Here is a 7,366-nt window from a genome sequence, read left to right as displayed (position 1 = left end):
ACATGCCTGGCACTCCCAGTAAGTGTTGTCAAATGCTCCATAAACTGGAAAAGTTAACGTTCCCCAAAGGCACATCAGAACAGCTTCACAAGCCTACAGAAAACTCGTTTCCTGGGATCTTTACAGCCTGAATACAGACACCGTAGGTTTTGATGTGAGGAGAAAACTTTCATCTCCCATCCATTCAGAATCAGCGGTGTTATTAGGTGAAATGATGAGCATGCTGAAACAAAATTGTCTGTCACAGAGCATACACTCTGCTTTCTCTGTTCACTTCAAAAGACCCGTTGAACCTTAACAACCATGGACTGTGGATGTTGGCTCAAAAACCTATCCCTGCCACAAAATCCCCAGAGCAAATGGTGTTTGCCGAGTGTAGTCTGTATGTACAGCAGGGTCAGATGTTGGAATAAAAGCGCACGCTCGTTTTCCACTGATCACCAAACAAATCCCAGTGCAAAACAACACCTCACCGGAGCACCTAATGTTTCTTCTTTTCATTATTTTTACACATCGGGTTAAAATGTCTTTACTTGTCAAACTACAAGAAACACAAGCTCTAGTATAATCACCTCATCAGCAGGAATTTCACAAACATTATGATAGAGAATAACAGAAGCTGGAGGCATCGTACTGTTTCAAGCTCCATGTTTCCCCTCCTTTCAGCTCGGCTCCACAGGGAGTGGAAGTGTGACAACATTCTGTTTGCTGTTCCTCCCCACCTTACTGCCTACACAAGCTTCCCGTGTTACTCTTGGGAGGTTCACCAGGCTGTTTTAACTTTACCAGACTTTATTTTACTTTAATTGTCCTGTCCCTGAGCACGGGAAATGTACCCTTTATTCTCCCAGATGCACCCTCAGTTGGTTTTATGAGATTTTTTTTTTCTTTTTTGTGATTGTAGGATACAGTTGCTCCCACTGCAGTGGATGATTAAAGAAAACACTGTCTTTAATACAGTTTGAAACTACTTCTGACGCAGCATCTTTTAGATAGAAGAGCCAAACATCAGTAATTTTAGATGTTTTGCAGAAGGACGGAAAGCTATAAAATATACATACAGGCAGGGATCAAAATGTCTCCTATGAAGGTTTTTATGGAGTCTGACCTGCTTGTGTGCAATATTTTTAAAATGTAAACAAGTTTGAACATGTGTTGAGCTTGAACCAGGAAGCCTCTGTTGGGATTTTCTGCAGTTTAATCCTGCAATCTTTGCACAAATACATACTTTAGTGCCTCTAGTAAATAAATCTGGTGGCCATTTACTGTCTGTCTCCCATATATCCTGGGTGCATGAATGGCGCATGTAAAATGCCAGTTGTCTCTTTCAGCCTTCAGACTCAGCACACAGTTAAAGTTTAGCCATCTGTTTCCTCGCATGACCTTTCTTTTTAATTGCTGAAATTAGAGGAGAATGAGGAAGACTGGCTGGATGCTCTACCCTGTCCAATTCTAATATTGAAGAAACAAATGTTATTTACAGTGACAAATAGCACTGGGGAGCTATGTCTGTGTCAGCTGCTTTCCACCTGGCCATGTTGAACACCTGCCCAGAGTCAGTTTGGTTCACTGCAGATGGCTTAGATGAGCTTTCTGTCTTCAACATCCATTTTTTCCTGCAGGCAGCGACTTGTGCACAGCAAGACCTGCACTATTCAGTCAGCGCTATATCATGATAATTGCTGCTCTCTGATATTAACTTCCTGGAATATTGAATATGAGAAGCTGCAGAGTCGAAGGAGAAAATAGAGTTAGCGTTGATGAATCGAGGACGATAGATTAATACAGAACACAATCCCTGCACATGCATGCTCACAAAGTGGGATGTGATCTCATTAAAATGTTGCCCAATATTGCTTACTTGTTTATAACTTATTATTTCTTACAGAATAATGTAAAAGAAACACATGGCATTAAAAGGAACCTAAAAGGAGTCCTGCCTTCATTCAGGCTTTTGTGCTGTTTCCACAGAGATTGTACAGAGTCTGTGTGCAGCTAATCATGTGGTTTTGTGTTCAATGCTAGATTATTCTCCAGTTCTCAGTGCAACTTTTGTGGATAAAAAAGTATTAAGGCTAATAGTCTCACAGAGAAAAACATTTGGCATCTTTCAGTCCCTAATTAAGGCACTTGTCAGGGAGGCATTAATACACAAAACAGACAGACAGCTATTTATTATAAACTATTCATCTGATAAACTTGTTACTGTACACAAGAGACTGCATCACACTGATCATGCTTTTTTAACTAGAAATTAGTTTTCATTGAATCCCAGCAAAGCACAGCCAAAATACAAAACACAGTAATTACATATTCTGGAAATAGGTTCTGTTATTGAGCTAATCAAAATGCTGTGGCCTTACAAATTTAAACAATTCTGCTTTGTTGGTGGTGTATTGATTAACCTATTTATGTTTAAATCTAATGCCATGAAATGAACCTTTTCGAAACTTAAATGAGTTGATAAGATGTAAATCAACAATTCTCAAAGCTAACCCAGTTAGTAGAAGACAGTACGCATGTGAAAAACAATTATTTATATCCACGGGCTTCACTTTGTAAGTCTTGTAGCCATTTTTGGCTCAAATTCCAATGTATTTTCATCATGTTTGAAGAAAGAGGAATCCGGGGAAATGCCAGGAGCCATTGTTCTTCAGATAACCAGACAAGCACAAAGCTAAGACCGACTCGGTAACAAAGCAGAACATCTCCTGGGTGTCGTCTTGTTGTTCCCTTTTCAGTGGAAACGAGATGAGGGAGACTTATGACAGGCTGGCATGGTGATCTATAAAAAAATAAGGCTTTTAAAATAATACTGGCACCTTCGAGTAAGCTTTGTGAAAAATTGAGAGACAAGAGAGCGGGGGGAAAGAAACAGCTGGAGCTAAAATTCCAACCTCATTATTTAATGCCGACAAAATGTGCTGGCCTCAGTGGAGGTCAGGCTAGGGTTGCCACCTTTCTGAAATGAAAATAAAGGACGCCCACCACGGCTCCTTGAGGCCACAGTTCAGTAAAATCGGAAAGATATTCACAGATTCAGAATTCCAGCATCAATAACTCATTATAAACGATGCCTCTTTTCCATCGTTGTAAGGTAGACAATGTGCTACCCTAACCCTAACCCTACAGCAGATATTTTGGGGGGGGGGGGGTAAGAAAAAATGAAAGCTGCCACCGTATTTTTCATGTTTGTTGTTTTTTTTGGCTCTTTAACCCTGGTCCCAGAGCTGGATGCTGGATGCTTCAGATGTGTGGCTGTGTTTTATGGTCCTTGTGTCCCACCCCCCCACCTCCCTATCTCTACCTCTCTACCTCTATCCCTCTATCTCTACCTTTCTACTTCTTCTGTCCCTCTCAACCCGCCCGGCCAGCAGGCAGATGGGTCCCCCCACATTAGAGCCGGGTTCTGCTCGAGGTTTTTTTCCCTGTTAAAAGGGTGTTTTCCTTGCCACTGTCGCCTTTTGGCTTGCTCTGGGGGTCAGGCATATGGGTTCTGTAAAGCGTCTCGAGACAATTTGACTGTAATTGGCGCTATATAAATAAAATTGAATTGAATTGAATAGGAAAGCTGTATATGACGTTTTCATTTTTGGACTGTTAACATTCAAATTATGATGGACTTTTCCTTGTTTATGTGAATTACAGCATCATTAGCTGCAACATCTGCCTGTTCTGTAAAACTGGTAGCTCAACGACAGCATCCTGAGGGCAATTAAGTGACAAATATTGTGCAAGAACAGCACTATTACAACCCTGTCAATTTCCACTTCTTAGAATGTTTACTGCCAATTATCACACATAAAACAAGAAATAATATTCTGTACTAATACTTCTGTACTACCCAATACACACTGCATAAATATTATCTGAAAGTCAGGTTATTGTTGTTTATCAGCACAATACAAAAAGATTAATGTTAGAAATATTCCAGTTAAGACTCTAGAATATCATGATTTATGTAAATTTACCTCAATAAAATGAATGTTCAGGTTAAGATTGTACAGTGAAATTTATAATGTAAGTTTAGCTGATTAAAGTTTATGACTCTGCACTACAATATTATTTATTATTTAAATTTACATCATTATTATAATATTTAGGGTCAGACCCGACAGTATTGAGATTAAGAAATCAAATATTCTATAAAATGTAAATACACTGAACTCATTTGGATCTATTTAAGTGAGACTCTACAATATTATTTGACACAAATCTATCTAAATCAAAATTTTAATCATTTTTACTCCAAACATTTACTGGACTGATTTAAACATTAAAATCACTCCTTTCTAATCCTCTGCTGTACGTTCAAACCTGAGGCCTTAAATAGAAACACACAAGTATCTGATTGAAGGAACTTCTGCAGAGTCCTGGTTCCACAACATGATGATAGAATTATAGACAAACTTTGACAAAAGCTGCCTGAGAGTTTACAGGTTTTTATGTTGGATTTCTTCAGTAATTTAATTAGAGTTTTCAGCAATAATCAAGTGTTCATTTGATTAACTTCATTTCCTAAAACATCCAGAATTGGAGCTCATATCTTTGGCAGCTGTAAAGTTTCTGCTCCTTCAAAGTTCACAACACAATGAATGAATTCCTAAAACACTCTCAATGCTGGAGAGCGTTTGTGATGCTGAAGCAGTGACCAGTTTTTCTGTTTCTTCTCTGGAGATGCACAATGAGGGACGTCTGCAGAGACTGAGAAAGAGTCTCACCACATCCTGACATGAGGAAAAAGATTTTATTGAAGACTACAATGAGAAAAACTATCAGACAGCAGACGGCTGCATTCAAGGTGAGCTCTGAACATTTGATCTGGAACAGGAATTTAATAACGGCAACATGAGCTTCATTTCAGACTGTAGCTGCTGAATTCATGGATGAATCATCTGGCACTAGAGAGGAAGACCATCAAACATCCACATCAGCTGATGGAGGTCCAAGAGTCTCACCCAACAAACAACCTACAGAGTGAAGACCTCCAATCTGATTGGATGGCCTCCTATTCAGCCACGTGTGAACAAATGCCTCTAAGTTGATTTGTTTTCTAAAATAAATCTAGTTTGAGTCCTAATCTATGCCTGTGTGTTTGCTTCTTTACACTGCTGTTAACAGTTTAGGCTGTTAGATTGTTCCAGATAAGACAAGTCCAAGATTCTTCAGAGCCGTTCTACCACGAACCTGACAGGAAGAACTCCAACAGCTACTGAATGTTACTGTGGTTCCCTCAAGGCTACAGGAGGAGTCCTACGAGGACGAGCTGGTCCACCTGATGGCGACCAGTCGCTGCGGTTCAAAGCCAACACCGACTACGTGAACTTCTACTGGACCACACGGAGGCCTTCAAACCGGACCAACAAGTTCACCGACTCCTCGACTCGTGGGTCTGAGGACGCCACCGAGCCTCGGCTCAGCCGGCCTCCTGTCTGTGGGTGTTTGAGTGCTGAGAGGTTTGTGGATGCATGTAAACGTTCTGTGTTGAAACAGCAGCTTTGGACTCAGTAACGCCAGGAAAAACCAAGAGCTCCTTTATTTGTGACTTCCACTAAAAAACTGATGAAAATAAGTTTGCCAGGGTTCTGACTGATAACAGATTATTAAATAATGAAAATAATCATTTAAATATTCCTTTAAACAATCCTTTTAGGTCTACATTTCCGTTACACTGACTTCTTGGTATATGTACAAGTATTTTGGGTGGAATATACCATTAAGCCCAATGTTCAAGGGTTCTTCTGGGAATATACCATGAAACCAACCTTTTAGGTAAATGTTCCAGGATGTTGGGTAGAATATACCATCAGATCAACCTTTCAGGTCTACATTGGAAGATTTTAGAGTAGAATATTACTCCAAACCACCTTTTAGTTCTACATTTAAGGTGGAATACTCCTTTACACCAAGATTTTTTGGTCTACATTGAAGGGTTTTGGGTGGAATATTCCTTTGAACGAACTTTTTAAGTTTATGTTCAAGGATGTTGAGTGGAATATACCATCAGACCAACCTCCAAGGTCTACAGTAGTGAATTTTAGGTGGAATATACCATTAAACTCACTTTTTTGGTCTACATTGAAGGATCTTTTCTAAACCACCCTTTCGGGTCTATATTTGAGGTTTTAGGTGGAATATTCCTTTTAACCAGCCCCTCAGGTCTCTTTGAGGATTTTGGATGGAATACTCGGTTAAACCAACATTTTAGGTGCATGTCCAAGGATTTTTGGTGGAATGTTCCTTTAAGGTGGATGTTTGAGGACCTTGTAGGTGGAATACTTCCTGAAACCAACCTTTTAGGTCAACATTCAAAGATTCAAGGTGGAATATTCCTTTAAACCAACCTAAATTTCATGTTTTAATCATTATCAAGTGAGAAACCTCAATCCAGACTCCTCATAAGGACGTTTGAGATTTATGCTGCTGTTATTTGTTTAGTCCAGACTAAATTACTGAAATCCACAACTGTAATTTTATTTCAGGACTCGGTTATTAAATGCCAAAACAATCCATGTGACTCTAAAAACTCAACAGCTTTACAAACTTTGAGATTAAACTCTCCACAAGGATCCAAAATAAGTTGAACTTCTACATGAGAGCTTTAATTATTCTTCATCTACTTCCTGAAAAGTTTGGTCAATAAAAAAGACAAAAACTAATATTTTCAGCTGAACTAAAGACAGACTTTGTGATTTTTCTGCTCACATGTTGTGTTGTTGTAAACTTCCTCTTTCAAATAAATATCCTCCTAACCCCCTGGAAACCAGTGTTTGTCCTGTTTTTCTGTTGCTCCTCGGCGACTCTAGACAGCCAGGTCCTAATGTCTTTATGTTTTTTTTCCACATTTTGCACGACATACTAAACTATGATTTTTTAGATCTTTTTGTTCCCAAAGCTGGAATCGAAACTCTCTCTCCAATGTACTTTTGTCTATGAATCACCCTCTTAACCGGTTGAGCTACCTGGACAGCTTTTTTCAGCGCTTGGACGACATCCTAACCTATGACGTTTTTGTGACATTTTGGACGACTTACTAAACGATGAGGAAAAACACATGTGAGTTTTCAAACATGTTGTAAAATCGTGCCATATGATGAAATAATGTAAAGGAGGCCGTGAAAAACACTCCAGAAAGGTTTTCTTTCAAAAAAAAAATCATCATGAATTTTGGCCCAAAAAAAACGCCTTACTATACTATGTCGAAAAAAAATGCGATTTTTCAAACATGTTGTAAAAACGTGCCATATGATGAAATAATGTAAAGGAGGCCGTGAAAAACACTCCACAAAGGTTTTCTTTCAAAAAAAAATCATCATGAATTTTGGCCCAAAAAAAACGCCTTACTATACTATGTCGAAAAAAAATG

At 39.0% G+C, this 7,366-nt stretch overlaps 1 long non-coding RNA gene across 1 annotated transcript; it reads left to right on the top strand.

The window, feature by feature from the left end:
* Positions 1 to 3,886: 3,886 nt before the first annotated feature.
* Positions 3,887 to 5,080, top strand: LOC129350393 (uncharacterized). The gene is made up of 2 exons (XR_008603787.1): positions 3,887 to 4,801; positions 4,906 to 5,080. It is a non-coding gene; the product is annotated as an uncharacterized LOC129350393 (long non-coding RNA).
* The last annotated feature ends 2,286 nt before the right edge of the window (positions 5,081 to 7,366 follow it).

The sequence above is a fragment of the Amphiprion ocellaris genome, chromosome 13, assembly GCF_022539595.1.
Source record: "Amphiprion ocellaris isolate individual 3 ecotype Okinawa chromosome 13, ASM2253959v1, whole genome shotgun sequence".
In the NCBI taxonomy this organism is placed as follows: domain Eukaryota; kingdom Metazoa; phylum Chordata; class Actinopteri; family Pomacentridae; genus Amphiprion; species Amphiprion ocellaris.
This window is presented reverse-complemented; position numbering and strand designations above follow the sequence as displayed.